Consider the following 18,486-nt stretch of genomic DNA (forward strand, 5'->3'; position numbering starts at 1 on the left):
GTGGCGCTGTATTGAAGCCACCACGCAGCCACCTTGGTACTATAGAAATGCATTTGTTAATGTCTGCATTCGTTTTTGACACGTTTATTCTATTACATACACCTTAATGCATAGTTTTTAATTATATTATGTGAGCTAAACATACAACTAAAAAATAAAAAACATTTTTCATCGAGGATCGTACCCTTTTTTCTCTCCAATTTTCGCCTAAAATGACATACCCAAATTTAACTGCCTGTAGCTCAGGGCCTGAGAGCTGTCTGTCATTCAGAGCTGAATGTATCAAGCCAGTTGTCAAAAGTTGTGTTGTGCACTCTCCTCAAACAATAGCATGGTATTTTTTTCACTGTAATAGCTACTGTAAATTGGACACTGCAGTTAGATTAACCGGAATTTAAGCTTTTGCCCAAATAAGGCATGTCTATGTCCCAGAAAGTTGTCTGTTGTATACAATGTCATTCTAGTCACATCAGCGCGTTAGCAACAACCGTCCCATAGAGATTGAAGTATTTTTGTTGTTGTTGAAAGCACTAATGTTTGTATTTGTATTACATTTAATTGAAATACTGTAGGATTCAATTAATTCCTATGGAGGATTGCTCCTACTAGGGAGTGCCAATATGGCTGGACCGGGACTTCAAAGCCTCTCAATGGCAAATACATAGCATCAGCAATCCAGGGTTTATATACGTCATTGGTCATATCCGCTATATCTTTGGCGCACATCAAGCAGTGAGGATAAACCGAGTTGGTAGAGATACACGTTTTTTATTTATTTTTTATTTCACCTTTCTTTAACCAGGTAGGCTCGTTGAGAACAAGTTTTCATTTACAACTGTGACCTGGCCAAGATAAAGCAAAGCGACAAACTACAACACAGAGTTACACATGGAATAAACAAACATACAGTCAATAATACAATAGAAAAAGTCTATATACAGTGTGTGCAAATGAGGAAGGATAAGGGAGGTAAGGCAATAAATAGGCCATAGTGGTGAAATAATTACAATATAGCAATTAAACACTGGAGTGATAGATGTGCAGAAGATGAATGTGCAAGTAGAGATACTGGGGTGCAAAGGAGCAAAATAAATCCAGTAAATAACAGTATGGGGATGAGGTAGTTGGATGGGCTATTATACCGATGGGCTATGTACAGGTACAGTGATCTGTGATCTGCTCTTTCAGCTGGTGCTTAAAAGTTAGTGAGGGAGATATGAGTCTCCAGCTTCAGTGATTTTTGCAGTTCGTTCCAGTCATTGGCAGCAGAGAACTGGAAGGAAAGGTGGCCAAAGTAGGAATTGGCTTTGGCGGTGACCAGTGAAATATACCTGATGGAGTGCGTACTACAGGTGGGTGCTGCTATAGTGACCAGTGAGCTGAGATAAGGCAGGGCTTTACCTAGCAAAGACTTATAGATGACCAGCGAGTTTGGCAACGAATTTGAAGCGAGGGCCAGCCAACGAGAGCGTACAGGTCGCAGTGATGGGTAGTATATGGGGCTTTGGTGACACAACATAGGGCACTGTGATAGACTGCATCCAATTTCCTGAGCAGAGTGTTGGAGGCTATTTTGTAAATGACATCGCCGAAGTCAAGGATCGGTAGGATAGTCAGTTTTATGAGGGTATGTTTGGCAGCATGAGTGAAGGATGCTTTGTTGTGAAATAGGAAGACGATTCTAGATTTAATTTTGGATTGGAGATGCTTAATGTGAGTTGGGAAGGAGAGTTTACAGTCTAACCAGACACCTAAGCATTTGTAGTTGTCCACATATTCTAAGTCAGAACCGTCCAGAGTAGTGATGCTGGACGGGCGGGTAGGTGTGGGCAGCGATTGGTTGAAGAGCATGCATTTAGTTTGACTAGCATTTAAGAGCAGTTGGAGGCCACGGAAGGAGAGTTGTATGGCATTGAAGCTTGTCTGGAGGTTAGTTAACACAGTGTCCAAAGAAGGGCCAGAAGTATACAGAATGGTGTCGTCTGCTTAGAGGTGGATCAGAGAATCACCAGCAGCAAGAGCGACATCATTGATGTATACAGAGAAAAGAGTCGGCCTGAGAATTGAACCCTGTGGCACCCCGATAGAAACTGCCAGAGGTCCGGACAACAGGCCCCTCCGATTTGACACACTGAACTCTGTCTGAGAAGTAGTTGGTGAACCGGCCGAGGCAGTCATTTGAGAAACCAAGGCTGTTAAGTCTGCCGATAAGAATGTTGTAACGATTCTCATCCTCCTCTTCAGAGGAAGAGTAGTAAGAAGGATCGTAGGACCAATGCGCAGCGTGGTAAGTGTCCATATTGTATTTATTATATGAACACAAAACAAAAACAAGGAGAACGAAACAGTCCTGAACGGTGAAATACAAAACACAGAACAGAAAATAAACACCCACGAAACACTGGTGGGAAAAGGCTACCTAAGTATGATTCTCAATCAGAGACAACTAACGACACCTGCCTCTGATTGAGAACCATACCAGGCCAAACTCAAAACACAACATAGAAAACCGAACATAGACAACCCACCCAACTCACGCCCTGACCATACTAAAACAAAGACATAACAAAATAACTAAGGTCAGAACGTGACAAATGTGGTGATTGACAGAGTCGAAAGCCTTGGCCAGGTCGATGAATACAGCTGCACACTATTGTCTCTTATCGATGGCGGTTATGATATTGTTTAGGACCTTGAGCATGGCTGAGGTGCACCCATGACCACCTCGGAAACCAGATTGCATAGCGGAGAAGGTACGGTGGGATTCGAAATGGTCGGTGATCTGTTTATTAACTTGGCTTTCGAATACCTTAGGAAGGCAGGGTAGGATAGATATAGGTCTGTAACAGTTTGGGTTTAGTGTGTCTCCCCCATTGAACAGGGGGATGACCGCAGCAGCTTTTCCAATCTTTGGGGATCTCAGACGATATGAAAGAGAGGTTGAACAGGCTAGTAATAGGGGTTGCAACAATTTCGGCAGATAATATTTGAAAGAGAGGGTCCAGATTGTCTAGCCCGGTTGATTTGTAGAGGTCCAGATTTTGCAGCTCTTTCAGAACATCAGCTATCTGGATTTGGGTGATGGAGAAATGGGGAGGCTTGGGCCAGTTGCTGTGGGGGGTGCAGGGCTGTTGACCGGGGTAGGGGTAGCCAGGTGGAAAGCATGGCCAGCCGTAGAAAAATGATTATTGAAATGACTCAATTATCGTGGATTTATCGGTGGTGAGAGTGTTTCCTAAACTCAGTGCAGTGGGCAGCTGGGAGGTGGTGCTCTTATTCTCCATGGACTTTACACAGTGTCCCAGAACTTTTTGGAGTTTGTGCTACAGGATGCAAATTTCTGTTTGAGAAAGCTAGCCTTTGCTTTCCTAACTGTCTGTGTGTATTGGTTCCTTACTTCCCTGAAAAGTTGCATATCGCGGGGGCTATTCGATGCTAATGCAATACGCCACAGAATGTTTTTGTGTTGGTTAAGGGCAGTCAGGTCTCGAGTGAACCAAGGGCTATATCTGTTCCTGGTTCAACATTTGCTGAATGTGGCATGCTTATTTAATATGGTGAGGAAAGCACTTTTAAAGAATAACCAGGCATCTTCTACTGACAGAATGAGGTCAATATCCTTCCAGGATACCCGGGCCAGGTCGATTAGAAAGGCATGCTCACTGACAGTGATGAGGAGTGGTCGTTTGACCGCAGACCCATTACGGACGCAGGCAATGAGGCAGTGATCGCTGAGATCCTGGTTGAAGACAGCAGAGGACAGGTTGGACAGGTTGGTCAGGATGATATCTATGAGGGTGCCTGTGTTTACAGATTTGGGGTTGTACCTGGTAGGTTCATTGATAATTTGTGTGAGATTTAGGGCATCAAGTTTAGATTGTAGGATGGCCGGGGTGTTAAGCATGTCCCAGTTTAGGTCACCTAACAGCACAAGCTCTGAAGATTGATGGGGGCAATCAATTCACATATGGTGTCCAGGGCACAGCTGGGGGCAGAAGGTGGTCTATAGCAAGCGGCAACGGTCTAAACATATAGCAAGCACCTTATGTCTAAACTTCTTTACAGTGAAATGATCTTGATTGGCGATCTCACCTGGTGTTGGTTAAAGCCGGTGTCTGATGATTTAAAACTGTTTTGTAATTCTATGAATCTTACCCAGTTGATTAACTCACCCACTCGCCCAAATCTTAAATGCCCAGATAAATCTACCCTGGTTGATTTGATATTGACAAATGTTCCACATAAATATTCTGCGTTTGGTGTTTTTTGTAATGATTTAAGTGACCATTGTGCTGTTGTTGCTGTTAGAAATACTAAGGTTCCTAAGACAAACCCACGTTTTATTCGTAAGAGAAATTTGAAGTGTTTTAATGAGCAGGCTTTTCTCAATGATTTGTTTTATTTTGACTGGAGCAAGATTGAGCTTATCCCTGATGTGGAAACTGCCTGGAAATTCTTTCATGATAGTTTTTTCCAAATAGTAAACAAACATGACCCATTCTGCAGGTTCGGGGTTAAAGGGCAGTATAATCCATGGTTTTCTTCTGAGCTGTCTTGTATTATTCACAACCGTAATCTAGCCTGGGCTAAAGCAAGGAAATAATGTTCTGATGCGGATTGGCTTATTTTTAGGCAGTTACGAAACAAGTGTTCTTTTCTTCTCAGGAAGGCCAAGTCTGAATATTTTATGTCTGTTACCACTGATAACCTGAATGACCCTAGAAAGGTTTGGAAAGCTATTAAGTCTATGTCTGGTAACAGTAATGTTAATTAATTACCGTCATGTGTTTTGCAGGACTCTGTTGCTGTATATGACAAAACTGAAATGCTGAATTATTTCAATGAGCACTTTGCATCATCTGGTAGGCTGTTTGATTCCGTGTCCTCTGTCTCTGTACAACCCTGTGTGGATGAACCAGTGAGAGCTGGCCAAACTTTGAGCTTTTTGCCATTCTCAGTGCAGGTGGTACATAAAGCCCTGAAATCCTTAGATCAGAGAAAGCCTGCAGGTCCTGATCTTTTGGGTCCCTGCTTTTTAAATCTGGCAGCTGATTTCATAGCTGAACCACTTACATATCTGTTCAATCTAACCCTGGAATGTAATGAAATTCCGAAAATCTGGAAACCAGCATTTGTCCTACCACTTTTAAAAGGGGGAGATCCAACTCTATTAAATAATTATAGGCCAATCTCAAAGCTGTCACCCCTGGTGAAAATACTTGGAACCCTTGTGAGTGAACAGCTAAAATAGTTTTTATTTACTAACTCTATTTTATCAATGTACCAATCTGGCTTCAGGAAGAAGCATAGCACAATTACAGCAGCCATGAAGGTTTTAAATGATATCACTGAAGCTCCTGACAAAAAAACAGATCTGTGTCTCACTTTTTATTGATCTCTTTAAGGCTTTTGATACAGTTGATCATGCTATATTAAGGCAGAGATTGTCGAGTGTAGGTCTTTCAGAGCATGCAGTTGCATGGTTTGCTAACTATCTGTTTGATAGAACTCAGTGCACTCAATTTGATGGGCTTATGTCTGTTAAATTGTCTGTCTTTAATGGTGTGCCCCAAGGCTCTGTACTTGGTCCTCTCTTATTCACTATTTATATAAATTATTTAGATAAAAATGTCCAAAATGAGCAACTTCATTTTTATGCTGATGATACTGTTATTTACTGTTGTGCCTCGTCTCTTACAAAAGCTTTCCAGAACTTGCAAACTGCTTTTTATACTGTTCAACATACCGTGTGTCAATTGAAGCTTATCTTCAATACTGACAAAACTAAACTAATGGTGTTTTCTAAAGAAAGAAATAGACCTCTGAACCTTTCACCTATTACTACCTGTCAGGGCAAGGAGATTGAGGTTGTAACCTCCTAAATATATTGGAATTTTAATTGATGACGGCCTCTCTTAAATTGCATATTCAACAACTTACAAAACAATTGAAGCTGAAATTGGGATTTTATTTTAGGAATAAGGCCTGTTTTTCTTTTGAAGCCAGAAGGAGGCTAGTATCAGCTACATTTATGCCTTTACTAGACTATGAGGATATTTTATATATGAATGCTTCCGCTCAGTGTTTGAGATCAATTGACACCCTTTACCATGGCACAACCCTTACGTAACACTGCACTTTGTATACCAGGGTTGGCTGGCCTTCTCTAGTCACTCGTAGGCTCAGGCACTGGTATACTTTTATTTTCAAAGCCATTTTGGGTTTATTACCTTTTTATTTGGGCATTTTTATTGTTCAGAAATGTGGTGGCTACTCTCTTCGTTCGCTGGACTTTATCCTGCTAACTGTTCTAAATGTCCGAACTGAATGTGGTAAAATGGCTTTTATGTACTCTGCGCCCTCATCTTGGAACGCCTTACAAAATACTTTTAAACTGGAAGAACTTGTCCCAATTGGTATTTTTAAATCACTGATGAATGATCTTGAGACTGATTCCCTGACCTGTCAATGTTTTTAAATTATCTGCTTTTGATTTTGTCATACTCTTGTGATACATACTCTTCTATGGTTTTTACTAGATTACTTGTAGTTGTTCATGTTGTTTGTCTGTAATGTTTGTAATGATTTGGTGCTGCCTATCTTGGCCAGGACGCTCTTGAAAAAGAGACTTTAAATCTTCTGTTACGGTGCGTGAATGAGGACCCAAAAGCGAATTAACGTAAACAGAGCTTCTTTAATAACAAAACATAGGTAGGCTCAGATGGACCGGCAGATTCCGACAGGACAGGACAAGGTTGCAGCAAACATGACGATAGTCTGGTTCAGGCATGAATAACACAAACAAGAATCCGACAAAGACAGGAACAAAAACAGAGAGAGAGATATAGAGGACTAATCAGAGGGAAAAAGGGAACAGGTGGGAAAAGGGGTGACGAGGTAGTTAGGAGGAGACAAGGAACAGCTGGGGGAAAGAGGGGGAGAAAAGGTAACCTAATAACGACCAGCAGAGGGAGACAGGGTGAAGGGAAAGGACAGAAACAAGACACAACATGACAATACATGACAGTACCCCCCCACTCACCGAGCGCCTCCTGGCGCACTCGAGGAGGAAACCTGGCGGCAACGGAGGAAATCATCGATCAGCGCACGGTCCAGCACGTCCCGAGAGGGAACCCAACTCCTCTCCTCAGGACCGTACCCCTCCCAATCTACTAGGTACTGATGACCACGGCCCCGAGGACGCATGTCCAAAATCCTACGGACCCTGTAGATGGGTGCGCCCTCGACAAGGATGGGGGGGGGGGGAAGACGAGCGGGGGCGCGAAGAACGGGCTTGACACAGGAGACATGGAAGACCGGGTGGACGCGACGAAGATATCGCGGAAGAAGAAGTCGCACTGCGACAGGATTAATGATCCGAGAAATACGGAACGGACCAATGAACCGCGGGGTCAACTTGCGAGAAGCGGTCTTAAGGGGAAGGTTCTGAGTGGAGAGCCAAACTCTCTGACCGCGACAATATCTAGGACTCTTAGTTCTACGCTTATTAGCAGCTCTCACAGTCTGCGCCCTATAACGGCAAAGTGCAGACCTGACCCTCTTCCAGGTGCGCTCGCAACGTTGGACAAAAGCCTGAGCGGAGGGGACGCTGGACTCGGCGAACTGAGATGAGAACAGCGGAGGCTGGTACCCGAGGCTACTCTGAAAAGGAGATAGCCCGGTCGCAGACGAAGGAAGCGAGTTGTGGGCGTATTCTGCCCAGGGGAGCTGTTCTGACCAAGACGCAGGGTTGCGAAAAGAAAGACTGCGTAAGATGCGACCAATAGTCTGATTGGCCAGTTCTGCTTGACCGTTAGACTGGGGGTGAAAGCCGGAAGAGAGACTGACGGAAGCCCCAATCAAACGGCAAAACTCCCTCCAAAATTGAGACGTGAATTGCGGACCTCTGTCCGAAACGACGTCTGACGGAAGGCCATGAATTCTGAAAACATTCTCGATGATGATTTGTGCCGTCTCTTTAGCAGAAGGAAGCTTAGCAAGCGGAATAAAATGAGCCGCCTTAGAGAACCTGTCGACAACCGTAAGAATAACAGTCTTCCCCGCTGACGAAGGCAGTCCGGTGACAAAATCTAAGGCGATGTGAGACCACGGTCGAGAGGGAATGGGAAGCGGCCTGAGACGGCCGGCAGGAGGGGAGTTACCGGACTTAGTCTGCGCGCAGACCGAACAAGCAGCCACGAAGCGACGCGTGTCATGCTCCCGGGTGGGCCACCAAAAACGCTGGCGAATGGAAGCAAGCGTACCCCGAACGCCAGGGTGGCCGGCTAACTTGGCAGAGTGAGTGCTTGCTTTACCTGCCTCTCAATTCCCCAGACAGTCAACCCGACAACACGCCCCTCAGGGAGAATCCCCTCGGGGTCAGTGGAGGCTACTGAAGAACTGAAGAGACGAGATAAAGCATCAGGCTTGGTGTTCTTAGAGCCCGGACGATAAGAAATCACGAACTCGAAACGAGCGAAAAACAGCGCCCAGCGCGCCTGACGCGCATTAAGTCGTTTGGCAGAACGGATGTACTCAAGGTTCCTATGGTCAGTCCAAACGACAAAAGGAACGTTCGCCCCCTCCAACCACTGTCGCCATTCGCCTAGGGCTAAGCGGATGGCGAGCAGTTCGCGGTTTCCCACATCATAGTTACGTTCCGACGGCGACAGGCGATGAGAAAAATACGCGCAAGGGTGGACCTTGTCGTCAGAGAGGGAGCGCTGAGAAAGAATGGCTCCCACGCCCACCTCTGACGCGTCAACCTCGACAACGAACTGTCTAGTGACGTCAGGTGTAACAAGGATAGGTGCGGATGTAAAACGATTCTTGAGGAGATCAAAAGCTCCCTGGGCGGAAACGGACCACTTAAAGCACGTCTTGACAGAAGTAAGGGCTGTGAGAGGAGCTGCCACCAGACCGAAATTACGGATGAAACGACGATAGAAGTTTGCGAAGCCGAGAAAGCGCTGCAGCTCAACGCGTGACTTAGGGACGGGCCAATCAATGACAGCTTGGACCTTAGCGGGATCCATCTTAATGCCTTCAGCGGAAATAACAGAACCGAGAAATGTGACGGAGGAGGCGTGAAAAGAGCACTTCTCAGCCTTCACAAAAAGACAATTCTCTAAAAGGCGCTGGAGGACACGTCGAACGTGCTGAACATGAATCTGGAGTGACGGTGAAAAAATCAGGATATCGTCAAGGTAAACGAAAACAAAGATGTTCAGCATGTCTCTCAGGACATCATTGACTAATGCCTGAAAGACAGCTGGAGCGTTAGCGAGGCCGAAAGGAAGAACCCGGTATTCAAAGTGCCCTAACGGAGTGTTAAACGCCGTCTTCCACTCGTCCCCCTCCCTGATGCGCACGAGATGGTAAGCGTTACGAAGGTCCAACTTAGTGAAAAACCTGGCTCCCTGCAGGATCTCGAAGGCTGAAGACATAAGAGGAAGCGGATAACGATTCTTCACTGTTATGTCATTCAGCCCTCGATAATCTATGCAGGGGCGCAGGGACCCGTCCTTCTTCTTAACAAAAAAAAACCCCGCTCCGGCGGGAGAGGAGGAGGGGACTATGGTACCGGCGGCAAGAGCTACAGACAAATAATCTTCGAGAGCCTTACGTTCGGGAGCCGACAGAGAGTATAGTCTACCCCGGGGGGGAGTGGTTCCCGGAAGGAGATCAATACTACAATCATACGACCGGTGTGGAGGAAGAGAGGTGGCCCTGGACCGACTGAACACCGTGCGCAGATCGTGATATTCCTCCGGCACCCCTGTCAAATCACCAGGCTCCTCCTGTGAAGAAGAGACAGAGGAAACAGGAGGGATAGCAGACATTAAACATTTCACATGACAAGAGACGTTCCAGGAGAGGATAGAATTACTAGACCAATTAATGGAAGGATTATGACAAACTAGCCAGGAATGGCCCAAAACAACAGGTGTAAAAGGTGAACGAAAAATTAAAAAAGAAATGGTTTCGCTATGATTACCAGAAACAGTGAGGGTTAAAGGTAGCGTCTCACGCTGAATCCTGGGGAGAGGACTACCATCCAGGGCGAACAAGGCCGTGGACTCCCTTAACTGTCTGAGAGGAATGTCATGTTCCCGAGCCCAGGTCTCGTCCATAAAACAGCCCTCCGCCCCAGAGTCTATTAAGGCACTGCAGGAAGCTGACGAACCGGTCCAGCGTAGATGGACCGACAAGGTAGTGCAGGATCTTGAAGGAGAGACAGGAGTAGTAGCGCTCACCAGTAGCCCTCCGCTTACTGATGAGCTCTGGCTTTTACTGGACATGAAGTGACAAAATGACCAGCAGAACCGCAATAGAGACAGAGGCGGTTGGTGATTCTCCGTTCCCTCTCCTTAGTCGAGATGCGGATACCTCCCAGCTGCATAGGCTCAGCACCCGAGCCGGCAGAGGAAGATGGTAGTGATGCGGAGAGGGGGGCAACGGAGAACGCGAGCTCCTTTCCACGAGCTCGGTGACGAAGATCAACCCGTCGCTCAATGCGAATAGCGAGTTCAATCAAGGAATCCACGCTGGAAGGAACCTCCCGGGAGATAATCTCATCCTTTACCTCTGCGCGGAGACCCTCCAGAAAACGAGCGAGCAAAGCCGGCTCGTTCCAGCCACTGGAGGCAGCAAGAGTGCGAAACTCAATAGAGTAGTCTGTTATGGATCGATTACCTTGACATAGGGAAGACAGGACCCTGGAAGCCTCCTCCCCAAAAACAGATCGATCAAAAACCCGTATCATCTCCTCCTTAAAGTCCTGATACTGGTTAGTACACTCAGCCCTTGCCTCCCAGATTGCCGTGCCCCACTCACGAGCCCGTCCAGTAAGGAGAGATATGACGTAGGCGACACGAGCAGTGCTCCTGGAGTAAGTGTTGGGCTGGAGAGAAAACACAATATCACACTGGGTGAGGAACGAGCGGCATTCAGTGGGCTCCCCAGAGTAACACGGTGGGTTATTGATTCTGGGCTCCGGAGATTCGAAAGCCCTGGAAGTGGCCGGTGGATCGAGGCGGAGATGGTGAACCTGTTCTGTGAGGTTGGAGACTTGGGTGGCCAGGGTCTCAACGGCATGTCGAGCAGCAGACAATTCCTGCTCGTGTCTGCCTAGCATCGCTCCCTGGATCTCGACGGCTGAGTGGAGAGGATCCGAAGTCGCTGGGTCCATTCTTGGTCGGATTCTTCTGTTACGGTGCGTGAATGAGGACCCAAAAGCGAATTAACGTAAACAGAGCTTCTTTAATAACAAAACATAGGTAGGCTCAGATGGACCGGCAGATTCCGACAGGACAGGACAAGGTTGCAGCAAACATGACGATAGTCTGGTTCAGGCATGAATAACACAAACAAGAATCCGACAAAGACAGGAACAAAAACAGAGAGAGATATAGAGGACTAATCAGAGGGAAAAAGGGAACAGGTGGGAAAAGGGGTGACGAGGTAGTTAGGAGGAGACAAGGAACAGCTGGGGGAAAGAGGGGGAGAAAAGGTAACCTAATAACGACCAGCAGAGGGAGACAGGGTGAAGGGAAAGGACAGAAACAAGACACAACATGACAATACATGACATCTTCCTGGTTAAATAAAGGTTAAATAAAATAAACAGTGAGAGACTTGTTTCTGGAAAGGTGGATTTTTAAAAGTAGAAGCTCGAATTGTTTGGGCACAGACCTGGATAGTATGACAGAACTCTGCAGGCTTTCTCTGCAGTAGATTGCAACTCAGCCCCCTTTGGCAGTTCTATCTTGTCAGAAAATTTTATAGTTAGGGATGGAAATTTCTGGGTTTTTAGTGGTCTTCCTAATCAAGGATTCAGACACGGCTACGACATCCGGGTTGGCAGAGTGTGCTAAAGCAGTGAATAAAACAAATTTAGGGAGGAGGCTTCTAATGTTAACATGCATGAAACTAAGGCTTTTTCAGTTACAGAACTCAACAAATGAGAGCGCCTGGGGAATGGGAGTGGAGCTAGGCACCGCAGGGCCTGGATTAACCTCTACATCACCAGAGAAACAGAGGAGGAGTAGGGTAAGGATATGGCTAAAGGCTATAAGAACTGGTAGTCTAGTACGTTCAGAACAGAGAGTAAAAGGAGAAGGTTTCTGGGCACGGTAGAATAGATTCAAGGCATAATGTACAGACAAAGGTATGGTAGGATGTGAATACAGTGGAGGTAAACATATGCATTGAGTGACAATGAGAGAGATATTTTCTCTAGAAACATAATTTAAACCAGGTGAAGTTACCGCATGTGTGGGAGGTGGAACTAAAGGGTTAGCTAAGGCGTATTGAACAGGGCTAGAGGCTCTACAGGTAAATAAGGCAATAATCACTAACCAAAACAGCAATGGACAAGGCATATTGACATTAGGGACAGGCATGCGTAGCAGAGTGATCATAGGGATCCAGTGAGTAGCTCGGCGGGCTGGAGACACGGCGATTCAGACAGCTAGCAGGCCGGGGCTAGCAAGCTAGCAGAAGGGCCTTAAAGGGACGTCGCGACAGAAGAAGGCTGTTGTAGCCCCTCGTGCTGTTACGTCGGCAGACCAGTCGTGATGGATCAGCAGGGCTCCGTGTGGTAAAAGGGTCCAGGCCAATTGGCAAAATAGGTATAGTGGCCAAAGAAATTGTCCGTTGGGCCTTTTCAGCTAACAATCCGATATGCTCTAGACGGCTAGCAGGCAAGTAGATGGGCATTCAAGGGACATCGCGATGGAGGAGCCAGTTGGAAAAAAAACCTTGGGCAGATTACATCGGTAGTCCAGTCGTGATGGATCGGCGGGGCTCCGTCTCGACAGTTAAAGGGGTCCACTTTACTCATAACCGACAATGGCTGTATTAAAAAAAAAAAATTATATAAATATTTTAGATATGCTTGCTTGGACATTTTTAACATACTTCCATGCTATCTTAACAACAAATAACATTATACTTAAAAACACAAATTCTAAACGTTAAAATGTTAGCATGAACAGATAGACGGTTGTACAGAATGTTCTGCAAGATTATCAGCCAAAGAGACGATTCCAACTGACTTTCTTAACTAGCTAGCTAACCCTGCTTTTAAGATGCCGATGAGTTGTTGTGTACCATTTTGTTTTAACAATAGTAGGAGAAAAATACCACCAAATTAAGTGTAATCAACTGCCCAAGGACCAGGTTATAAGAACCTCATGGTTTCAGGCTATTAAGCCGCACTGAAAGCTGTGGGCTCTGGTTACTCAATATATTTGTGTGTTTTAAGCACTTCATCACCGGTAAGTCGCTAGCTATGTATATTGCACAAAGCTTGCTAGTTCGCTTGTAGTAAGGACTAGTGAGCTGTGTCCGTCCAAATAACAGCTATGATATTCTTCTGCATTTGGATATTTATGCAAACCTGGAGATTCCACCAGTGTGGCGTAATAGCCTTAAACCATGAGGTTCTTCTAACCTGGTCCTTGGGCAGATTCCTATTTGACTCAGCTATGCCTCCTTGCCCGTCCAACATTTCCTCATCTCCCACCCCTTCCCCTGCTTCGCTACAAAGTTCCTCCCTGCAGGAAGTCACTAACGGAGCATCTTAAACTTGACCCTAAAAAAATATCTGGGTCAGATGGTTTAGACCCTTTCTTCTTTAAGGTTTCTGCCCCTATCATCGCAAAGCCTGTCTCTCCTTTCTGGGGAGGTTCCCATTGCTTGGAAGGCAGCCACAGTTCGTCCTTTATTTAAAGGGGGAGATCAGGCTGATCCTAACTGTTATAGGCCTATTTCTATTGTGCCTTGTTTATCAAAAGTGTTGGAAAAACTTGTCAGTAAGCAACTGACTGGCTTTCTTGATGAATATAGTATTCTGTCAGGTATGCAATCTGGTTTCTGCTCAGGTTATGGATGTGTCACTGCAACCTTAAAGGTCTTCAATGATGTACCATTGCCCTTGATTCTAAGCAATATTGTGCTGCTATTTTTATTGACTTGGCCAAAGCTTTTAATACGGTAGACCTTTCCATTCTTGTGGGGCGGCTAAGGAGTATTGGTGTCTCTGAGGGGTCTTTGGCCTGGTTTGCTAACTACCTCTCTCAAAGAGTTCAGTGTATAAAGTCAGAAAATCTGCTGTCTCAGCCACTGCCTGTCACCAAGGGAGTACCCCAAAGCTCAATCTTAGGCCCCACTCTCTTCTCAACTTACATCAACAACATAGCTCAGGCAGTATGAATCTCTCTCATCCATTTATATGCAGACAATAGTCTTATACTCAGCTGGCCCCTCCCCAGATTGTGTGTCTTATATGCTCTACAACAAAGCTTTCTTAGTGTCCAACAAGTTCTCTTCCCTTAACCTTGTTCTGAACACCTCCAAAACAAAGGTAATGTGGTTTGGTAAGAATGTCCCTCTTCTCAGGTGTTATTACTACCTCTGAGGGTTTAGAGCTTGAGGTAGTCACCTCATACAAGTACTTGGGAGTGTGGTTAGACAGTTTGATGTACGGGGGAAATGATAAGACAAGCGGAACTACGTAGCTGATAACTGTTGTAACGGGGATCCTTATTGTAGCAACACACTTTTGGAGGGAAGGCAATCCCGCACTGTGTTAGCTACGTTTTCATGTCATCGGGTGTAGTTCGTAAAGGTTGAAGTGTGTATGTTAGGATGGTAAAGTTATAATAATTAAGGATGAAGTGTGAATTCATGCCAGGAATAATAAGTGTGAAGTTTGATTTCCTCCCTTCTGTAATAAGCAGCCAATGAGGTATTTTTCCTTTATTCATGCGTTTAATCTGATACTGTTATAGCGCCGGCTAAACTGTTCATGTATGTAAGCACTTCAGAGTTAAACCAAGCTAATAAGTCACTCATAAGATAAGGTTGTAAGAGTGTGCTTAACTGTATTTTAATTTACTTTATAGTTCTCACAGAAGGTGATAATTCTGACTAAATCTACAGAATAAAGCCGCCAGTTAAAATCAAGGAACGGTTGTGCTCGTGGTTACTGGAGGGAGCTACATATACATCGGTTGACATGTTTCTACGAACCGTAATGGAACTTACAGTGGAACTTTTCGACTGGACTTAGTGCCCGCGCCTTGTGCATTTGGATTGGTGAACCTAACGCGCAAACAAAAAGGAGGTATTTGGACATAAAGATTAACTTTATCGAACAAAACAAACATTTATTGTGGAACTGGGATTCCTGGGAGTGCATTCCGATGAAAATCAAAGGTAAGTGAATATTTATAACGCTATTTCTGACTTTTACTGACTCCACAACATGGCGGGTATCTGTATGGCTTGTTTTGGTGGCTAAGGGCTGTACTCAGATTATTGCATAGTGTGCTTTCGCTGTAAAGCTTTTCTGAAATCTGGCACAGCGGTTGCATTAAGGAGAAGTTTATCTTTAATTCTATGCATAACACTTGTATCTTTCATCAAAGTTTATGATGAGTATTTCTGTAAATTGATGTGGCTCTCTGCAATTTCGCTGGATGTTTTCGAGGCAAAACATTACTGAACATAACGAGCCAATGTAAACTGAGATTTTTGGATATAAATATGAACTTTATCAAACAAAACATACATGTATTATGTAACATGATGTCCTATGAGTGCCATCTGATGAAGATCATCAAAGGTTAGTGATTAATTTTATCTCTATTTCTGCTTTTTGTGACTCCTCTCTTTGGCTGGAAAATGGCTGTATGTTTTTTGTTACTAGGCGCTGTCCTCAGATAATCGCAATGTATGCTTTCGCCGTAAAGCCTTTTTGAAATCGGACACTGTGGATGGATTAACAATTTAAAATGGTGTATAATACTTGTATGTTTGAGGAATTTTAATTATGAGATTTCTGTTGTTTGAATTTGGCGCCCTGCAATTTCACTGGCTGTTGTCGAGGTGGGACGCTAGCGTCCCAGATATCCCAGAGAGGTTTTAAAGGTCCCCAAAGCACACGCATCCCTGGGTCGCTCCTCTTTTCAGTTCGCTGCAGCTAGCGACTGGAACGAGCTGCAACAAACACTCAAGCTGGACAGTTTTATCTCAATCTCTTCATTCAAACCCTCAATCATGGACACTCTTACTGACAGTTGTGGCTGCCTTGGCTGCCTGTATTGTTGTCTCTACCTTCTTGACTTTTGTGCTGTTGACTTTGCCCAATAATGTTTGTACCATGTTGTGTTGTCATGTTGTTGTCTTAGGTCTCTCTTTATGTAGTGTTGTGTCTCTCTTGTTGCAATGTGTGTTTTGTCCTATATTTATATTGTATTTAAAAATAAATTAATCCCAGGGCCACATCCCCGCAGAAGGACTTTAGCCTTTCGGTAGGCCGTCATTGTAAATAAGAATTTGTTCTGACTTGTCTAGTTAAATAAAGATTTTTAAAAATTAAGAAATATCGCCATAGGCTACTTGGGCCAATGGTAGAGTTGTCTCCCCCAGCTGGTCTCCGGCAAGTTGAAAGGACATATAGTCAAGCCAAGAAGAATCAACTTTTCAAAATACAATTGAAGTTTACAAGTTTACGTACACTTAGGTTGGAGTCATTCAAATTCGTTTTTCAACCACTCCACAAATTTATTGTTAACAAACTATAGTTTTGGCAAGTCAGTTAGGACATCTACTTTGTGCATGACGAGTAATGTTCTCCAACAATTGTTTACAGACTGATTATTTCACTTATAATTCATTGTATCACATTTCCAGTGGGTCAGAAGTTGAATACACTATGTTGACTGTGCCTTTAAACAACTTGGAAAATTCCAGAAAATGATGTCATGGATTTAGAAGCTTCTGATAGGCTAATTGCCATCATTTGAGTCAATTGGGGGTGTACCTGTGGATGTATTTCAAGGCCTACCTTCAAATGCACTGCCTCTTTGCTTGACATCATGGGAAAATCAAAAGAAATCAGTTAAGACCTCAGAAAAAAATTGTAGACCTCCACAACTCTGGTTCATCCTTGGGAGTAATTTCCAAATGCCTGAAGGTACCACGTTCATCTGTACAAACAATAACACGCAAGTATAAACACCATGGGACCACTTAGTCGTCATACCGCTCAGGAAGTAGATGCGTTCTGTCTCCTAGAGATGAATGTACTTTGGTGCAAAAAGTGCAAATCAATCACAGAACAGCAGCAAAGGACCTTGTGAAGATGCTGGAGGAAACAGGTAGAAAAGTATCTATATCCACAGTAAAACAAGTCCTATATCGACATAACCTGAAAGGCCACTCAGCAAGGAAGAAGCCACTGCTACAAAACCGCCAAAAAAAGCCAGACTACGGTTTGCAACTGCACATGGGGACAAAGATCGTACTTTTTGGAGAAATGTTCTCTGGTCTGATGAAACAAAAATAGAACCGTTTGGCCATAATGACCATCGTTATGTTTGGAGGAAAAGGGGGAAGCTTGCAAGCCGAAGAACACCATCCCAACCGTGAAGAACGGGGGTGACAGCATCATGTTTTGGGGGTGCTTTGCTGCAGGAGGGACTGGTGCACTTCACAAAATAGATGGCATCATGAGGGAGGAAAATGATCTGGATATATTCAAGCAACATCTCAAGACATCAGTCAGGAAGTTAAAGCTTGGTCGCAAATGGGTCTTTCAAATGGACAATGACCCCAAGCATACTTCCAAAGTTGTGGCAAAATGGCTTCAGGACAACAAAGTCCAGGTATTGGAGTGGCCATCACAAACCCCTGACCTCATTCCTATATAACATTTATGGGCAGAACTGAAAAAGCGTGTGTGAGCAAGGAGGCCTACAAACCTGACTTGGTTACACCAGCTCTGTCAGGAAGAATGGGCCAAAATTCACCCAACTTATTGTGGGAAGCTTGTGGAAGGCTACCCAAAACGTTTGACCCAAGTTACACTCAATTAATATTTGATAGAATTGTTTATGTAAACTTCTGACCCACTGGGAATGTGATGAAATAAATAAAAGCTGAAATAAATAATTCTCTCTACTATTATTCTGACATTTCACATTCTTAAAAAAAAGTGGTGATCCTAACTGACCTAAGTAAGACAGGGAGCTTTTACTAGGATTATGTCAGGAATTGAAATGTATTTGGCTAAGGTGTATGTAAACTTCTGACTTCAACTGTATTTTTTTGTTTGTCACTTATTAAGCTGCCTAAGTATTTCATTTGTTTGTGGTCCACTTAAAGAATTGCTGTAGATCATGAGTTATTCTTTTACCTATTGCCATTATTTCATGTTTTTCCTCGTTAATTTTAGCTGATCTGCTTTCTAGTGATAAAGTTGTAACCAAGCTGAACCAGTGAAACATTTTGAGAAACGTTCAACTCATGCTGCAATTCAAATAGTGATAAACTGTAAATTAATCATTTGCTCGTTTGTGCTAGGCTAACTGTACCTTGATAGTAATCCAGTAAACCAATGCAGTTTAGACAGGCTTTTCCTATCCTGTTGTAGTGGATGGGGAGTACTTTGGGCACGTGAAATGTGATTTTGGCGTG

Source organism: Oncorhynchus mykiss, chromosome 4 (genome assembly GCF_057628025.1).
Source record: "Oncorhynchus mykiss isolate SJ-2025 chromosome 4, ASM5762802v1, whole genome shotgun sequence".
In the NCBI taxonomy this organism is placed as follows: Eukaryota; Metazoa; Chordata; class Actinopteri; order Salmoniformes; family Salmonidae; genus Oncorhynchus; species Oncorhynchus mykiss.